General features: G+C 42.3%; 1 protein-coding gene across 1 annotated transcript in view; it reads right to left on the reverse strand.

The window, feature by feature from the left end:
* NAV3 (neuron navigator 3) overlaps positions 1-18,847 on the reverse strand; it is a 921,889-nt gene that overhangs the window by 501,688 nt on the left and 401,354 nt on the right. The window lies entirely within an intron of this gene.

Consider the following 18,847-nt stretch of genomic DNA (forward strand, 5'->3'; position numbering starts at 1 on the left):
CAGCGATGATCTCTCATTGCTGAGATCGCCAGCCGAGAGTCCCGCCGCTCCTCCGTCCTCCGTCGGTCTGATCACTTCCTAGTTCCGTTCCCTGCAGCAGCAATGCTGCATGGGAGCGGAACTAGGGAGGGAAATTCAAAAAAAAAAAAAAAAAAAACGTTGCACAAAACACAAAACACATTTTGTATTATATATATATATATATATATATATGCATATATATATATATATATATATATATATATATATGCATATATATATATATATATATATATATATATATATATATATATATATATATATATATATATATATATATATATATATATATGCATATATATATATATATATATATATATATGCACACACACACATATATATATATATATAAAATTATATTATTGATTCAATTATAATTCATGCGTTATATATTATATATATATACACACATATATCTATAATATATAATGCATGAATTATAATCTAATCAATAATATAATTTTATTATATATATTATATATTAAATAATAAAATAATATTATTGATTCGATTATAATTCACGTGTTTGTGTTTCAAATTTATCACATCTGGGATGTCTACTAGACTCTTGTTTTGGTCAGGTTTAAGTCAGTAATTACTAAGAAGTGTAGGCCTATAATACATAACGCCAAATTTCCATGAAAACAATTGTACCGCTTTTGGTATGTAATTCCTGACATAATCATACCACCAGGGAGGTTAACGAGATTAAGGAGCACCATAAGCCAGGAGCTGGATGACCACTTGTCTTCAGAGGTGCTTCCACTCACACGCATATGATCTCTTGGTGGGATCATTTGATTTGGAAAGTGGGCATTTTTCACATATATAGCCCAGCAGTGACACACTTTCCATTGTGGATCATTTCAGCTGCACTACAGTTTGTTGTATTTACATGTGGGATGGTTGGAGCATCCTCTTTTCACTAAAATTATTGAATTGTGCATTAAAAGAGGCAGGTGTTGCTTTCTGCGTCCTGGATGAGGCTACTACAGAAACCTGAACTGAGCAAGGCCTGAGTAAGGCTGAATAAAATAGAAAAAATTAAGAGACACAGAAAACAGAGCCCATAGCTAAGCAGCTTCCCGAGTAGCTGCTTGTGATAATAATGACCATACTGGTTGGAATCTAGATTGGAGGTGCTAGATGAGAGCATTTGCCACCTGTTTAGTCCACCTCTGCTAAATCATTGGACTCTTTACAGATTTCCTGTATAGCATTCCGTTTGTTGGTCATTTCTGTCAAATATCATGATTAACTACCCAACCCATTTACTCTTGATTCTATCTATTTTAAAGGTAAACACTCAGTACATGAAAAAAAAGAGAGATAACAGGCAGGCAATATTTATTAAGAATGCCCTTAAATCTTCTTAACACACAATTTCTACAAGTTGGATTCTCCAAATCCTGGTGAGATATTTAATACCATCTGTCTACAAGTTCTCTTGAATAATATAAAGTACTTAGTTCATTTCTATCCAAGATTTTGCCTTATGAAGTTGTAAAACGTAGCTATGTTAGTGCTTCAAAGCTGAATATGTAATTGAGCCAAGTCACTGACGTATGCTAGGTCTACCTAGCATTGATCTAGCATCTAGCAACAGAAGTTCCTTTATAAATGAATATCAATGCAGCTGCCTTAAAATCAGACTATGAAAGACAAGTATTTTGAATCATGACCTTCGCAGAAACAAACTTGGTTTTAATTCAGGTTATTTAAAAAAAATACAGATCTCCAATATGGAAGCAATAGAATGATCACAAAGTAAATTCTAGTGATTTTATTGCCCTGTCTGAGAACACTAAGGGGTTGATTTACTTAAACTGGAGTGTGCAAAATCTGGTTCAGCTCTGCATAGAAACCTTCCAGGTTCCTGTTTTTGTTTGTCAAATCTTTTAATGAACAAGCTGAAGTTAGAAGCTGATTTACTACCATGCACAGTTGCCCAGATTTTGCACTCTCCAGATACTTCATATGTAGTTATCTATTGGAAGTCACCGTGCATAAGAAGAGGGGTCAGGCCCCGTTCACACTGGGGCAATCCAACTTCCCAGGGCGACCTCACAGGTCACGGCACACAGCTCGCACCGCGACCTCGGAGCGGCCGGCACGGACTTCATAACATTGAAGTCAATGCAGGTCGCTCCAGGTGGCCCCAAAGAAGCTCCAGACCCTTTTTCTAAGTCGGAGCGACTTGTGTCGCTCCTATTAGAACGGGTCCACAGCTTCTCTATGCCAGGTGACCTACGGCGACCTGTCAGGCGACCAGGTCGCCTGACAGGTCGCCTCAGTGTGAACGGGGTCTCAGTGTTTTTGGCTTAGTAATATAGTATCATACTGTCTGCTAAAGTTGATAATTAGGGTTGAGCGAACACCTAGATGTCCGTGTTCGACGGGTTCGGCCGAACTTTAAAAAAAAGTCCGGGTCCGTGTCCCGGACTTTTACCGAACTTTTCCCGGACACCGAACCCCATTGAAGTCAATGGGGACCCGAACTTTAAGGCACTAAAATGGCTCTAAAACACCAAAGGAAAGGGCTAGAGTGCTGCAAATGGCAGCAAAACGTAATTAAGAGCATGGCAAGTGCTCTGCAAACAAATGTGGATAGGGAAATAACTTAAAACAACAAAAAAAAAACAGAAAAATAAAACAATGTTCTTCTTCATCTCTGAAGGACGAGGCCCATATGGAGTAGGAGGGAGGTTGAGGTGGTGGTGGATGTGGCGGTGACATAGGCGTGCGCACAGGGTGTGCTGGGTGTGCCTGGGCACACCCTAATCACCTAGGGCACATAGCATTGCCAGTGAGGAGATGGGAAAGATCTCCCTGGGACCTGCTCTGCTCTATTTCTCCTTGCCTACAGGTACATGGCCCCGATACATTACTCTCCCTGCTGGCAAACACATGCATGTGTATTTCAACTTTGGGGTGCACACCTTAATGCAATAGGCTGCGCACACCTATGGGCGGTGTAGGTGGAAGCGGCGGTGGAGGAGGACCAGGGCCGGATTAACAGCATCATGGGCTTGGTGCTGAGGATTTTGAAGGGCCTTAAGGGCCGTGCCTTGCCATGCACCCAGAGGAGGAAGGGTGCAGCCATGCATGCCTAATTCAACATGGGATGCTGTCTCTGAAGCCCATAAACACATCCATGCATCGCCAACTGTCCCTCCTTGTCCGGCCTTCACGCTGTGTGGGGAGGTTCTGAGGGTGCTGCCTGGGGAAGCGAGCATAGAAGCCAGACTTCTGTGTTTACAAGTGACAGAAGAGCGGTAACAGTGAATATGGCCAACCCGGGGCCTATATAAAAGGTAGGGGCCTGGAGCTGCAGCTCCAATAGCCCCTACATTAATCTGGCCCTGAGGAGGAGGACGAGGTAGCCAACACTGCTTCTTTTCAAAAATTTTAAATGAGGGTACACCCCAAAAGAGTGAGAAAGAGCAAAAATGGAACAATGGGTGGGTAAGGTCGGTATCCATTGCTATTCTGCATAAGGTACGGAAAAGTCCCGTGGGATCCATGCCTGGTTCATTTTAATGAACGTGAGCTTGTCCACATTGTCTCTGGACAGGCGGCTGCGCTTGTCTGTTATAACGCCCCCAGCCGTGCTAAATACCCGTTCAGATAATACACTGGCTGCAGGGCACGCCAGCACCTCCAAGGCGTAAAGGGCAAGCTCAAGCCATGTGCCCAATTTGGAGACCCAGAAGTTGAAGGGGGCAGACCCGTCATTCACTACATGTAGGCGTGTGCACACATACTGCTCCACCATGTTGGTAAAATGCTGCCTCCTGCTAAGACGTTCCATCTGAGCTGCTGGTGCTGCTGTTTGTTGTGGCGTGCTGACAAAGCTTTTCCACATTTCGGCCATGCTAACCCTGCCTTCTGAGGTGCTGGCGGTGCCCTGGTTGCGTTGGCGACCTCCTCCTCCTCCTCCTCTGCCTTGTGCTTCCACTGTGGCCCCGCTGTCAGATGGGAATGCCAGCAGCATGGCGTCTACCAGCGTGCGCTTGTACTCGCGCATCTTGCGATCGCGCTCCAGTGAGTGAATTAAGGACGGTACGTTGTCCTTGTAACGGGGATCCAGCAGCGTGGCCACCCAGTAATCAGCACAAGTTAGAATGTGGGCAACTCGGCGGTCGTTGTGGAGACACTGCAGCATGTAATCGCTCATGTGTGCCAGGCTGCCCAGAGGCAACGAAAGGCTGTCCTCTGTGGGAGGTGTATCGTCCGTGTCCTCTGTATCCCCCCAGCCACGCACCAGTGATGGCCATGAGCTGGCCTGGGTGCCACCCTGCTGTGAACATGGTTCCATCTCCTCCTCCAGCTCCTCCTCCTCCTCATCCTCCTCATCCTCCAGAACTGTGCCCCTGCTGGACAATTGCGTCCCTGGCGTTTGCGTGTGCAGGAACCCACCCTCGGAGCCCCTTGCGAATGACTGCCCTGAAAGCCTTGGAAATGTTACCTCTTCATCCTCCTCCTCCTCCTCATCCTGTGCCACATCCTCTTCCATCATCGCCCGAATTGTTTTTTCAAGGAGGCATAGAAGTGGGATAGTTAAGCTGAGAACGGCGTCATTGCCACTGGCCATGTTGGTGGAGTACTCAAAACAGCGCAACAAGGCACACAGGTCTCGCATGGAGGCCCAGTTAAATTAAATAGCGGAATAGAAAATATGATCCAAAAAAAGTGTATGTATATCACACGTACACAACCACACTGGGCCCCAATTACTATTGTTTGTACCCCTAAAAGGCTAGATGAGGAGTAGGGGGAGTATGGAACAGGCAGCACCCTCAAACCTTCAGAAGTATGAGATGAACCCCAACAACTTGGAAAGGTGGATCTCTCTCACACGTACCGACACAGACTATCCCGCAATTCAATTGATCCTCAAAGGTTTTTATTGAATAGCGGAATAGGAAATATGATCAAAAAAAGTGTATGTATCTCGCACGTACACAACCACACTAGGCCCCAATTACTATTGTTTGTACCCCTAAAAGGCTAGATGAGGAGTAGGGGGGGTATGGAACAGGCAGCACCCTCAAACCTTCAGAAGTATGAGATGAACCCCAACAACTTGGAAAGGTGGATCTCTCTCACACGTACCGACACAGACTATCCCCCAATTTAACTGATCCCCAAAGGTTTTTGATTAAATAGCGGAATAGAAAATATGATCCAAAAAAAGTGTATGTATATCACACGTACACAACCACACTAGGCCCCAATTACTATTGTTTGTACCCCTAAAAGGCTAGATGAGGAGTAAGGGGGGTATGGAACAGGCAGCACCCTCAAACCTTCAGAAGTATGAGATGAACCCCAACAACTTGGAAAGGTGGATCTCTCTCACACGTACCGACACAGACTATCCCCCAATTTAACTGATCCCCAAAGGTTTTTGATTAAATAGCGGAATAGAAAATATGATCCCAAAAAAGTGTATGTATATCACACGTACACAACCACACTGGGCCCCAATTACTATTGTTTGTACCCCTAAAAGGCTAGATGAGGAGTAGGGGGAGTATGGAACAGGCAGCACCCTCAAACCTTCAGAAGTATGAGATGAACCCCAACAACTTGGAAAGGTGGATCTCTCTCACACGTACCAACACAGACTATCCCCCAATTTAACTGATCCCCAAAGGTTTTTGATTAAATAGCGGAATAGAAAATATGATCCAAAAAAAGTGTATGTATATCACACGTACACAACCACACTAGGCCCCAATTACTATTGTTTGTACCCCTAAAAGGCTAGATGAGGAGTAGGGGGAGTATGGAACAGGCAGCACCCTCAAACCTTCAGAAGTATGAGATGAACCCCAACAACTTGGAAAGGTGGATCTCTCTCACACGTACCGACACAGACTATCCCGCAATTCAATTGATCCTCAAAGGTTTTTATTGAATAGCGGAATAGGAAATATGATCAAAAAAAGTGTATGTATCTCGCACGTACACAACCACACTAGGCCCCAATTACTATTGTTTGTACCCCTAAAAGGCTAGATGAGGAGTAGGGGGGGTATGGAACAGGCAGCACCCTCAAACCTTCAGAAGTATGAGATGAACCCCAACAACTTGGAAAGGTGGATCTCTCTCACACGTACCGACACAGACTATCCCCCAATTTAACTGATCCCCAAAGGTTTTTGATTAAATAGCGGAATAGAAAATATGATCCCAAAAAAGTGTATGTATATCACACGTACACAACCACACTGGGCCCCAATTACTATTGTTTGTACCCCTAAAAGGCTAGATGAGGAGTAGGGGGAGTATGGAACAGGCAGCACCCTCAAACCTTCAGAAGTATGAGATGAACCCCAACAACTTGGAAAGGTGGATCTCTCTCACACGTACCGACACAGACTATCCCGCAATTCAATTGATCCTCAAAGGTTTTTATTGAATAGCGGAATAGGAAATATGATCAAAAAAAGTGTATGTATCTCGCACGTACACAACCACACTAGGCCCCAATTACTATTGTTTGTACCCCTAAAAGGCTAGATGAGGAGTAGGGGGGGTATGGAACAGGCAGCACCCTCAAACCTTCAGAAGTATGAGATGAACCCCAACAACTTGGAAAGGTGGATCTCTCTCACACGTACCGACACAGACTATCCCCCAATTTAACTGATCCCCAAAGGTTTTTGATTAAATAGCGGAATAGAAAATATGATCCCAAAAAAGTGTATGTATATCACACGTACACAACCACACTAGGCCCCAATTACTATTGTTTGTACCCCTAAAAGGCTAGGAGTAGGGGGAGTATGGAACAGGCAGCACCCTCAAACCTTCAGAAGTATGAGATGAACTCCAACAACTTGGAAAGGTGGATCTCTCTCACACGTACCAACACAGACTATCCCCCAATTTAACTGATCCCCAAAGGTTTTTGATTAAATAGCGGAATAGAAAATATGATCCCAAAAAAGTGTATGTATATCACACGTACACAACCACACTAGGCCCCAATTACTATTGTTTGTACCCCTAAAAGGCTAGGAGTAGGGGGAGTATGGAACAGGCAGCACCCTCAAACCTTCAGAAGTATGAGATGAACCCCAACAACTTGGAAAGGTGGATCTCTCTCACACGTACCAACACAGACTATCCCCCAATTTAACTGATCCCCAAAGGTTTTTGATTAAATAGCGGAATAGAAAATATGATCCCAAAAAAGTGTATGTATATCACACGTACACAACCACACTAGGCCCCAATTACTATTGTTTGTACCCCTAAAAGGCTAGATGAGGAGTAGGGGGAGTATGGAACAGGCAGCACCCTCAAACCTTCAGAAGTATGAGATTGTGTTCACTGTACCCCACAAAGATTGAGTTCACTGCACCCCACAATGATTGTGTTCACTGCACCCCACACAGATTGTGTTCACTGCACCTCACAAAGATTGTGTTCACTGTACCCCCCAAAGATTGTGTTCACTGCACCCCACAAAGATTCTGTTCACTGTACCCCACAAAGATTGTGTTCACTGCACCCCAAAAAGATTGTGTTCACTGCACCCCAAAAAGGATGTTGTTCACTGCACCCCAAAAAGGATGTTGTTCACTCCACCCCAAAAAGATTGTGTTCACTGCACCCCACAAAGATTGTGTTCACTGCACCCCAAAAAGATTGTGTTCACTGCACCCCAAAAATGATTTTGTTCACTGCACCCCAAAAAGGATTTTGTTCACTGCACCCCAAAAAGGATGTTGTTCACTCCACCCCAAAAAGATTGTGTTCACTGCACCCCAAAAAGATTGTGTTCACTGCACCCCACAAAGGATTTTGTTCACTGCACCCCAAAAAGATTGTGTTCACTGCACCCCAAAAAGGATGTTGTTCACTGCACCCCAAAAAGGATTTTGTTCACTGCACCCCAAAAAGATTGTGTTCACTGCACCCCACAAAGGATTTTGTTCACTGCACCCCACAAAGATTGTGTTCACTGCACACCAAAAAGGATTGTGTTCACTGCACCCCAAAAAGATTTTGTTCACTGCACCCCAAAAAGATTGTGTTCACTGCAGCCCAAAAAGATTGTGTTCACTGCAGCCCAAAAAGATTGTGTTCACTGCAGCCCAAAAAGATTGTGTTCACTGCAGCCCAAAAAGATTGTGTTCACTGCAGCCCAAAAAGATTGTGTTCACTGCAGCTCACACACAGAAAAATGGATGTGGATCACTGACACCTGCCTATCTCCAATCCCACACCACACAGCAATATCGATTGTAGTTTGTAGAACACAGTTTCCCTAAAATTCAGCAGACTCTGTCCCTAACAGGATTGAGAAGAGATCGTAGATCAGGATTGAGTGCAGACCCCACCCCCCACACAGCAATATCGATTGTAGTTTGTAGAAGACACTGACCCTATAATTCAGCAGACTCTATCCCTAAAATGCCTACAACTCGCCCTGCCTAAACACTCCGACCTGTCCCTCAATTCTATCCGGACACAAATGGTTTTTTCCTGCCTATCTTTCCCTAATCAGCAGCCAGCACGTTGATGTGTGCTCTGTCCCTGAATCTAAGCAGCATAATGACGCCGCTGCGGCTGCCTCGAACTTATAAAGACTTGGTCACATGCTTCAGACGGCCAATCACAGCTACTGAGACATTTGCAGGCATGGCTGGGATGGCTTAAGGCACACCAGTTAAACGATTGTTGATTGGCTGTTGAAAGCCCGCCATGAAAAGAGCGCCAAAGCATGCAAAACCCGGAAATAAAACGACCGAACACGGATTTTTACCCGAACATACAGTAAAGTGTCCGTGTCCGTGTTCGGGTACAAAAAATCCAATTATTCGGTACGAACACGAATAATACAGTCCGTGTTCGCTCAACACTATTGATAATGAGCTTTTGTCTAATGGTTTGATAAAAATAAATTGTATTGATTTTCTAATCTAAGCTAGAAGTTTTTGACTAACTTTAACACTCTAGTCAAGGGTAAAAGCAATTGGACGGAATCAATTTCATTTAATTTTCCAGAAGATCATATGTTGTATTGACCAATTGATTGATTCTGAAATGATCACTTTTTGTTTGTGTTTACTTTTTACAATAAACTGTTCATATTGAAAGTGAGAGGCCTGAGGCAGACAAATATTCCACTTTTATTGCATCAATCTCATTTTAGATATCCAATAGATTCAATTCATCAGACTAAACTGCTAATCTAATGAAAAATCATTGCAAGTAAGTGCAACAAAAAGCATGCTTATAGAAGGAGAAAGGGCAGGGAGGACCTCTTCAGGGTGTGGCTAATGTCCAATCAGCATGTTAGGGGTGGAGGAGTTTCTAAGTAAGCTTAAAGTGGAGTTCCAGCCTCAAAATGAAATTTTGCCATCCAATTGCTCTAAGTAACCTGAAAAAGAATTGGATAATCACAATTTTTTTTTTTTTTGCTTTACTTACCTTGTTTTTGAAGAAAATATGCTTACCTTCCTTCAACTTCCTCCCTCTGCGCCGCAGCCCGCGCCGTCTCTTCCTGCTTGCATTGACTCCTGGGAGCTGAACGTCATCGCTCCCTGGAGTCAATGCGCCTGCACCGGCCCTGCTCGTCACTTCCTGGTGCAGGCACGTCATTCCCTGCTAAACAGCTTCTGGGCATGCCCAGAAGTTGTGCAGGGATGACGCGCCTGCCCCGGAAGTATCGAGCAGGGCCGGTGCAGGGCATTCTGGGACTCTGAAGTCACCGAAGAGAACACAGAAGAGGATGCTCCGGCTTCAGCTGCCCACACCTGAGATGGCAGAACTTTGAAAGAACTGTTTATTCAAACACAGGCACAAAGAGATATACACTGTGGGACAACCACCCCCCCCCTCCCCCTTAGCAGCCAATACACATATACATCCCATAATAGGTTGATCTTAAGGCAGACAAAAACAACAGAACAATGGGATACAGGCCCTTACCAAAAACAAACCTCACCCCACCTCACTATCTAGCAAGGGTCTATGAGAGACTCCAACAATATTCAAGCAATCTGAAAAGCCAAATTGTTTATCTTTATATATTTCTTGAGGAATATTGTTCAGAAATATTATTGTCCCAAGTGAAAGAGTAATCCAAACCATATGCTGTGTCCATTAAGTATCTGTCTTTCACTCCCAGTGACGGTGAGTACCATCACAAAGTGTATTAAAGGCTCAGTTCACTTTTGGAATATGTTACATGTTTCACCCTTATCTAAAACCAAAACGTTTTATTTTTATATTTTGTATAGTGTGGGGGAGGGTAAAATCACTGTAATTTTTTTTTTTTTTTTTTTGCCATCTATGTCTTATTCGAGTTCCCTTCACTCCCTAGCATGTACACTTAACAGGAAGTGAAGGGATATCTTTCCAATGTGGGGAAAATTCCCTCTAAGATTTCTTCTCTATTCATGTTCTGGCAAAACAAAAATTTGGATTTGAACCTCCCTAACAAGGCCACAGACAGCGATATAAACCTTATAGGAGTTTTAAATGAATCACTGCACTATCCAAATAAAATAAAATGTTTTGCCTGCAGTTATATTTTAAAGTAATTCAAATTGACATTTACTTGCAACACTAAACAAGACTAATAATATAAGCCCCCCACTCCATCCCCAAAACATACAAAAAGCTTCCAATTTCTTAAAACAGGAATTAAAGCACTTAATAAAACACTTTATGCCATATAACACTGCAAGAGCACAGATTTTTGTGTACATTTTTTGACATTATAATAAGAGATGCCTTTCAGGTTGTAGCGTATCATGTTTCCCATCGTCATTTATATAAATACTTCAAAGAAACATGTGTCTTCTACAGTACTGTACAAATTTTTTTTTATGTGCTAACAGCAGATCAAATACATCGCCAAGAGGTAAAAATGCACCAACATACGGTATTATTTTGCTTTTGACTTTAATCATTCAACTATTTCCTTGAATGGAAATGGAATTCACAAGAATTATGATCTACCTTGAACAACTATGCCACTTTTAACATTATCAAATATATCTAGATGTTGCCAACATCTGGTAAAATTGGCACCAAGGACTAACCTAACCATGACCCCCTTTTGCTCAGTCACATCTCACTGTGCAAAGATCCCCTACCCCACCCCTTTTAGTTTTGTTGTGGCTACGCCACCCTTCTGGCTTGGTTTGGCTCAGTGTCAGATAGCAGAACATGATGTGGAAGCATGGGAGGGATAGAAATTATATATATTTTTTTAAATAATAAAAGTGTAGATGGAACTAAGAGGAAGGTTGCATCAACACTAATAATGCTGAGGCTGGGTAAACATGGGGCTATGTTTATGCACAGTGCAACTTTGTCATCTAAGAAATCACGAGGTGTGATTTAGTTTTGATCATATAAATTAGAGCTGCAGAAGAAATGTCAGTTCTTGAAGCACTAGGAATAGTGTAAAGACCAGCTTGGTTACAGATGTGCCAATGCTTCCTAGCTCACACAGCCAGAATGAGTCCAGGCTGCACTGCACTTGACATCCACCATAGTGGTTTAAGTATAAAGTTACCAATGTGAGAAAGGCATAGAGAAGACCAAGAGTCATCTTCTGGTTATATCATTGGCTCTAGAGCTTGACGATCATTTTTTTTGTAGATGTAAGCTTTGTGATGTGAGTGCGGTGTCACGTATCAAAATCTACATTTGGTGCACAGAACTAGCAACTGAATTAAAACTGGAAAGTCAGAATAGGACTGAAGGCTGTAGGATAAAGCTTTTAGAACTTGGACTTGGAATCAGAAAAAAAAGATACATGTGTAGATTGTAACAAGAGGCCAAATTCACAACACTGTTTTTTCATAAGGCTAAAGCTCCACTTTTTACCACCTTTAACCACTTAAGCCCCGGAAGATTTTACCCCCTTCCTGACCAGGGGGTATTTTGCGATTCGGCACTGCGTGACTTTAACGGACAATTGCGCGGTCGTGCAAAGCTGTATCTAAATGAATTTGGCGTCCTTTTTTTCCCACAAACAGAGCTTTCTTTTGGTGGTATTTGATCACCTGTGTGATTTTTTGATCATGCACTATAAACAAGCGTCAATTGACAAGCGTCAATTTTGCAAAAATAGCAATATTTTTCACATTTTTTTTATATGAAATTCCCCCCCAAAAAAATGTAAAAATCAAAATTTTTTAACATTTTCGGCCAATTTGTTTTATGCTACCTATGTTTGGTAAAAAAAATCGCAAAAAGCGTATTTTGATTGGTTTGCGCAAAATTTATCGCGTTTACTAACAAAGGGAAAGATTTTTGTCATTTTTGTTGTTTTTTTTTTTAACGCGTAATGGCAGCGATCTGCGATTTTTTTTGCGGTACTGCGACATTGCGGCGGACAGATCGGACCCTTGACTGAAATTTTTGACACTTTTGGGGTTACCAGTGACATTTCTACAGTAATCAGTGCTATACATATGCACTGTTAATGTAAAAATACACTGGCAGTGAAGGGGTTAACTTTTTTTGAAAGGGAGGGGCTATGTGTGTCCCTAGGGGCGTGCTTTCTACTGTGATTGGCTGTGGCTTCAGATGTATGAACAGTGATCAACGGTTCTACATAGTAGAACCGTATGATCATCCTTCATACACAGGGGAGAATGACAGGCAGCTTGTTTACACAAGCCGCCTGACTTTCTCCCTCTCCCCCGACGATCGCAGAGTGACCGGCGGACTTTGGGTCCGCCGGTCACACGTGCGGGGGGATGCGTGACCGAGCGGGCGCGCGCCTCCGGCGGCGCGCGCTCGCTCCCTAGACCCTCACAGGCTAGCGACGTAGACCTATGTCGCTTTGCCTGTGAGGGGCTGACTGCCGACGTAGATCTGCGTTAGGCAGTCGGCAAGTGGTTAACCAGGCTAGCGGTAACCCCGAGCGTGATTCGGGGTAGGAATTTCCTGCTATTATCGGTATCCCCGAGTCACGCTCGGGGTGAATGTGCAGACAGCGCAGCGGAGTGTCTTACCTTATCCTGGAGATCCAGCGATGAGTTCTCATTGCTGTGACCGCCAGCCGAGATCTCCGCTGCTCGTCACTTAGGCACACAAAAAGCCTTATGATATTGATTTGTGCATTTTTGCATGTAAAAAAATTATATTAAATATATTTGCTATCTACACAGTATTTTGGTACAGTTATGAAATAGGTGTTCAAGCTCCAGCTTAAAAAACAATTTCTATTAACTAGGGGCTGACATCCTTAAACCAAAATCAGTTCGCTCCCAAGGAGACGTTGATACCTAATGGAACCTTCAGCTTAAGCCCTGGTTCACACTGGTGCGACATACGCTCCGACTTTGGGAGCACATGTCCCACGACACGTACAAATCAATGGTTCCTTATGAGAGCCATCTTAACCGCTTGCCGACTGCTCACAGTATATTTACTGCGGCAGTCGGCCCCTCACAGGCAGAGTGACGTAGGTCTACGTCGCTCGCCTGTGAGGCTCTGGGGAGCGAGCGCGCGCCCGCGGAGGCGCGCTCCCGCTCCAGCGCGGTCACGGACCCCCCCGGTCACTCGGCGATCGGCGGGGGAGAAGGAGAATGTCAGGCAGCTTGTGTAAACAAGCCACCTGTCATTCTCCTCGCTGTAAAAACACTGATCACTCGGATCTAGTATGTAGATCCGTTGATCAGTGTCCTTACAGCTAGAGCCACAGCCAATCACAGTAAGAATCACGCCCCTAGGGACACACACAGCCCCTCCCTCCCAAATAAAGTTAACCCCTTCACTACCAGTGCATTTTTACAGTAACAGTGCATATATATAGCACTGATTACTGTAGAAATGTCACTGTTAACCCCAAAAGTGTCAAAAATGTCAGTCAAGGGTCCGATCTGTCCGCCCCAATGTCGCAGTACCGCAAAAAAAATCGCAGATCGCCGCCATTACACGTTAAAAAAAAAAACACCAAAAATGACAGAAATCTTTCCCTTTGTTAGTAAACGCGATAACTTTTGCGCAAACCAATCAAAATACGCTTTTTGCGATTTTTTTTACCAAACATAGGTAGCATAAAACAAATTGGCCGAAAATTTTAAAAAATTTTGATTTTTACATTTTTTTTGGGGGAATTTCATATAAAAAAATGTGAAAAATATTGTTATTTTTGCAAAATGTACGCTCTTTTTTTGTTTATAGCGCAAAAAGTAAAAATCGCACGGGTGATCAAATACCACCAAAAGAAAGCTCTGTTTGTGGGAAAAAAAGGACGCCAAATTTGTTTAGATACAGCGTCGCATGACCGCGCAATTGTCTGTTAAAGTCACGCAGTGCCGAATCGCAAAATACCCTCTGGTCGTTTAGCAGGAAAATCCTCCGGGGCTTAAGTGGTTAACTGGTCTAACAGAAGTCAGTCCGACTTTGGAAAAGGTTCCTGCACTACTTTGGTCAGACTTTGGTCCGTTTTCAACCTATTCAATATCATGGAAGTTGGATCAAAGTCGGATCCTAGTCCTAACCATCTAAAATGGTGATTACAGCAGCAGGAAAAGGAATTTATGTCACTGGCATTGTTTTGATTGGTCAAAGGACAAGTTCGACTATCTCAAAGTCAGAGAAAAATTGTATCCTGTTCATTCAAGTCGGATGGAAGTAGGACCGATGTCGCAGGGCAAGATCAGACTTTTTCACAAACTGTCTGTAGCTTTAAGGATGGTTGGCAACCCTGGCTGCAAATGGGATTCCTGCAATTGGGATCCCTCTACAGAGAGACCACTTCCTCGCAGAAAGCAAGGGTTCCACTGTGCAGCTGTAGGCAGGGGACAGGCTTTTCTACTCAGGTTGTGGCTGCTTAATAAGGAAAATTAACCATAAACTTTTCACACCTCTGTTTTTTTGAGCCTGGAATACATTCAGCTGATTGAGCCTTAAATGTTATAGCCAGGGTGATACTTTACTACTTTGTAAGAGCTATGAAAGCTTTAGGGTTGCTCTGTGAATAAAGTTACAGCTACAGACCCCCATCTCTGCGCTGAAAATTAATGTGCTGCGCTAAAGGTTACCAATTTGGAAATTAGTCGATCTTCTAACCCAGCCAATAAGAAGATTTTTTTTCAAACAAATTTCCGCTGGTATTATGAAATCATTTATGAGAGCCACATCAACAGTTTTTGTTTTTTTTTCTTATTTTTGCATTTGGATTATGTTATGTGGTCAGCTCAAATGCTTAGCAGAGTTCTTCTTGTGTCATATGAAGTATTTATTATGTTTTTTATTAATGGATGTGGTATTTAGATACATCTCAAATGTGTTCTACAGTTCTCATCACATAACTACACTCAGATGAACATACTTTTTTTATAAAGCAGTACAAAAGACAATTATATGTAATTTATAGCAATCAGATCCTCAATCCATCAGTCAGAACAATAAAAGTCAAAAGCTAAATGTTTTTCTATCTTCACTACCCTTTGTGTTATTACATCTAACTCTTCAAGCATATGCTCTTAAAGAGAATTTTTAACATTGACAGAAACAGGACAGGGGAATTTAGGAATAGTAGTCTGTCTGTGATGATAAAACAACATTCCTGTGGTCGGGGCCCTCTTTAATATTGATTGGATCCTGGGCAAACATTTTTCTTGGGCCTTCCCCAATCCACTTCTCAACTATTTGTGAGCAGTGCGGGCTCAAGGGGAAGCTGCCTTGGGCCCCATAACAATAACTGGGCCCAGGGCAAATGCCCCTTTTTCCCTGTGTAAAAGACGGCCCTGCCTGTGGTAATTATTGCATAATTGTAAATGGATAAAATACTCCATGTCAGGGTAAACAGATGCAGGACCAGCTCTTGTGCACTTGAAGCCTGTCCTAGGTTTCAGTCAATATCAGAGGTCTACTGGAAGGACGTCAGAGGCCTTCAGAAAGGTTGCAGCTTGAATCGTATTTGTTTTTTGTGGCTCAGATGTCTGCCACTGTCCTGATAAGCAGGAATAGCAGGGACTCCAGTTTTATCTTGGTTATACACCTGACAGCAGCAAAGCCGCTCCCATGGCTTTACTTGATTGCCAGTTTTGACCAACGAAACTATATAGGGCACTGGAGGCAAATTGCTGGAGATGAAAGTAAATAATAAGCCCTAAAAATGCCAGCAACATCTTCAATTAAATGAAAGGCATTTCAGTGATTTCAGTGCTCACCACAGTTGTGGCCTATTTATTGGATAACCAGTCTCTTGTATAAAAGAACCGCAATAGTTTTCTAGGAAAATTGTTTAATTTAAAAGTAGACATGCAAAAGTACCAGATGATTTCAAAATGATGTTTACAAATACCTCAAAACTTTCTAAGATGGAAAATAGGGACACCTTTTAGCATAAAACTCAACCCCTCTCATGCCCCAGTTATGTGGCCCATGATTAGCTAAACCCAAAAGTGATTTTTTTATCACTATTTATTACTTTCATCATAATGTTTATACAGATTTTTAATAATAATAATAATAATAATAATAATAATAATATGGTAACTAAAAATGTTTGTGTAAAAGGTTTTTTTGTAGTGTAACACATTTGGTAGTTAAGTAAAGTAACGAGGGACAAGGGGATTTGATTAGAAAAGAGAGACAGTTGGGTGGTATGGCTTACAGGTATATTGTATATAACTTTCCAATTACATGAAGACAACACAAATCAAATATAAAAAGACTGATCATGTAATGGAAAAATTGCTGGGAAATCCCAGCTTCATTCTCACAATGCACCCTGGGTGGATAAAGCTTCAGCTCAAAATGGCCTATTGTTTTAGACCACTTATTTATGTCTATGTGTAATTTTATTTATCCAAAACAAGTTAACCACTTGCCGGTTGCCCCATGTACACATACTGCGGGTGGTGGCTCTTCTGCGTGAAATCACATACCTGTATGTCATCTCGTGCAAACTGCTGTCACTGTGATTGGACACAGCGGGAGCCAATCAGCGAGTCTGGGAGACTCGATGTCCGCCAGGACCCACCCATCATTCCCAAGAGAGGCAGAATGGCGGCCTGCCTATGTAAACAAGGCAGATCGCCATTCTGTGACAAGGAAAGATAAAGATCCTGTGTTTTTGCTAAGCCCACAGTTAAAGCACACCCTACACCGTTAGAAAGCACTCCCTAAGGACACATTTAACCCTTTGATCGCCCCTGATGTAAACCCCTTCCCTACCAGTGTAATTAGTACAGTAAAAGTACATATTTTTTAGCACTGATCACTGTATTGGTGTCACTGATCCCCAAAAAAGTGTCAAAAGTGTCCCTTAGTGTCTGATTTGTCTGCCGCAATATCACAGTCTCGCTATAAGTGGCTAAGGTAAAATAAATAAATAAAAAGTCCGTAAAAATATCCCAAAGTTTGTAGACGCTATAATGTTTGTGCAAACCAATCAATATATGCTTACTGGGATTTTTGTTAACCAAAAACATGTAGCAGAATACATGATGGCCTGAATTTATGAAGAAATTTGTTTTTTAACATTTTTTGGGGGTGGGAATATTTTATAGTAGAAAGTAAAAAATATTGTTTTTTTTTTTTTTTTTTTTTCAAAATGTCAGTTATTTTTTGTTTATAGTGCAAAATATAAAATCCACAGGGGTGATCAAATACCACCAAAAGAAAGCTCTTTTTGTGGGAGAAAAGGGGCATTCATTTTATTTATGTACAGTGCTGCACGACCGTGCAGCTGTCAGTTAAAAGAACGCAGTGCCATATGGCACAAAATGGCCTGGTCATAAAGTGGAGTAAACCTTTCGAAGCTGAAGTGGTTAAAGGGAAACTCCACATCAAAGACAATTATATGCTGGATAACATTACCATCAGTGCTACAGAGTTGCAGTACAATAAGGGTAAACTGTGCTATGAAGAGCATATTATCTCAAAAGAAGTGACATGAACCCAGAGATGGAAGGGAACCTGTGCTACGTATAATGTATAGCAGATCTCAAAACAACAAACATGTAATTCCTAAAGAGAGATAGAACTGTGAAGCATTGGCTTCTGTCTTCCTGTGAAGTTATTTGTTATAGCAGAAAGCATGGAATAGCAATAAAGAAGATATGGATTCTCCACTGGGGACTTTAAAAAGGGACTGAGATAATAATCCCATCCCATTAAGCCCTATATCTGCAATACAATGACACCCTGCTGCGTTACAGGATTACAGACAGTTTAGTTATAGTCCTGCCCAATGTGGAGACGCTAATTACTATACTGCGCAATTTATTCTTTTCACTGAATAACTATTATTTTACTACTTGGCAACTCCGTTGCATATTACAAAAGTCTGCTAACATTTTGATTGTGTATATCAAAGTAACCTGTTCCTTGCCAGAGAAAATGTTCCTGAATATTAGGCAGCATGTGTTGGATCTATATACCAGCTTCTGTAAGTATAGATGTGATTTATGGTTCGATAATGTATTGAGGAGGGATGGAGACGCCTAAAACCTAATTTCCACTTCAGTCTGCTAACCGTCCAATTACCTATCTCCTCCCTCCCCCCTTTTTCCCCTTTTCTTTCCCTTCTCTCGCCGTTTTTTGGGCAATTCTCACCCCCCGCTCCCCACCCCTTCCTCCTATTCCTACCCTGTCCACTAGCCTTCCTATGACATGGCCTCCTCTTTACATCTTAAGGTGTTACTAAACTCACAATAGTAAAGTCAGTCTGTATATGCAGTAAAGCATGCTTCTTATACTCACTATAGAATCTAAGGGGTTAATCCTCTGCATTGTGTAAAAAGTCTGTTTGATCCTGTCTTCTCTGATTCTCTCCTTCTTTCACTGTCCCAAATCCATCTCC

This window comes from Pelophylax lessonae, assembly GCF_965119305.1.
Source record: "Pelophylax lessonae genome assembly, chromosome: 4".
Taxonomy (NCBI): domain Eukaryota; kingdom Metazoa; phylum Chordata; class Amphibia; order Anura; family Ranidae; genus Pelophylax; species Pelophylax lessonae.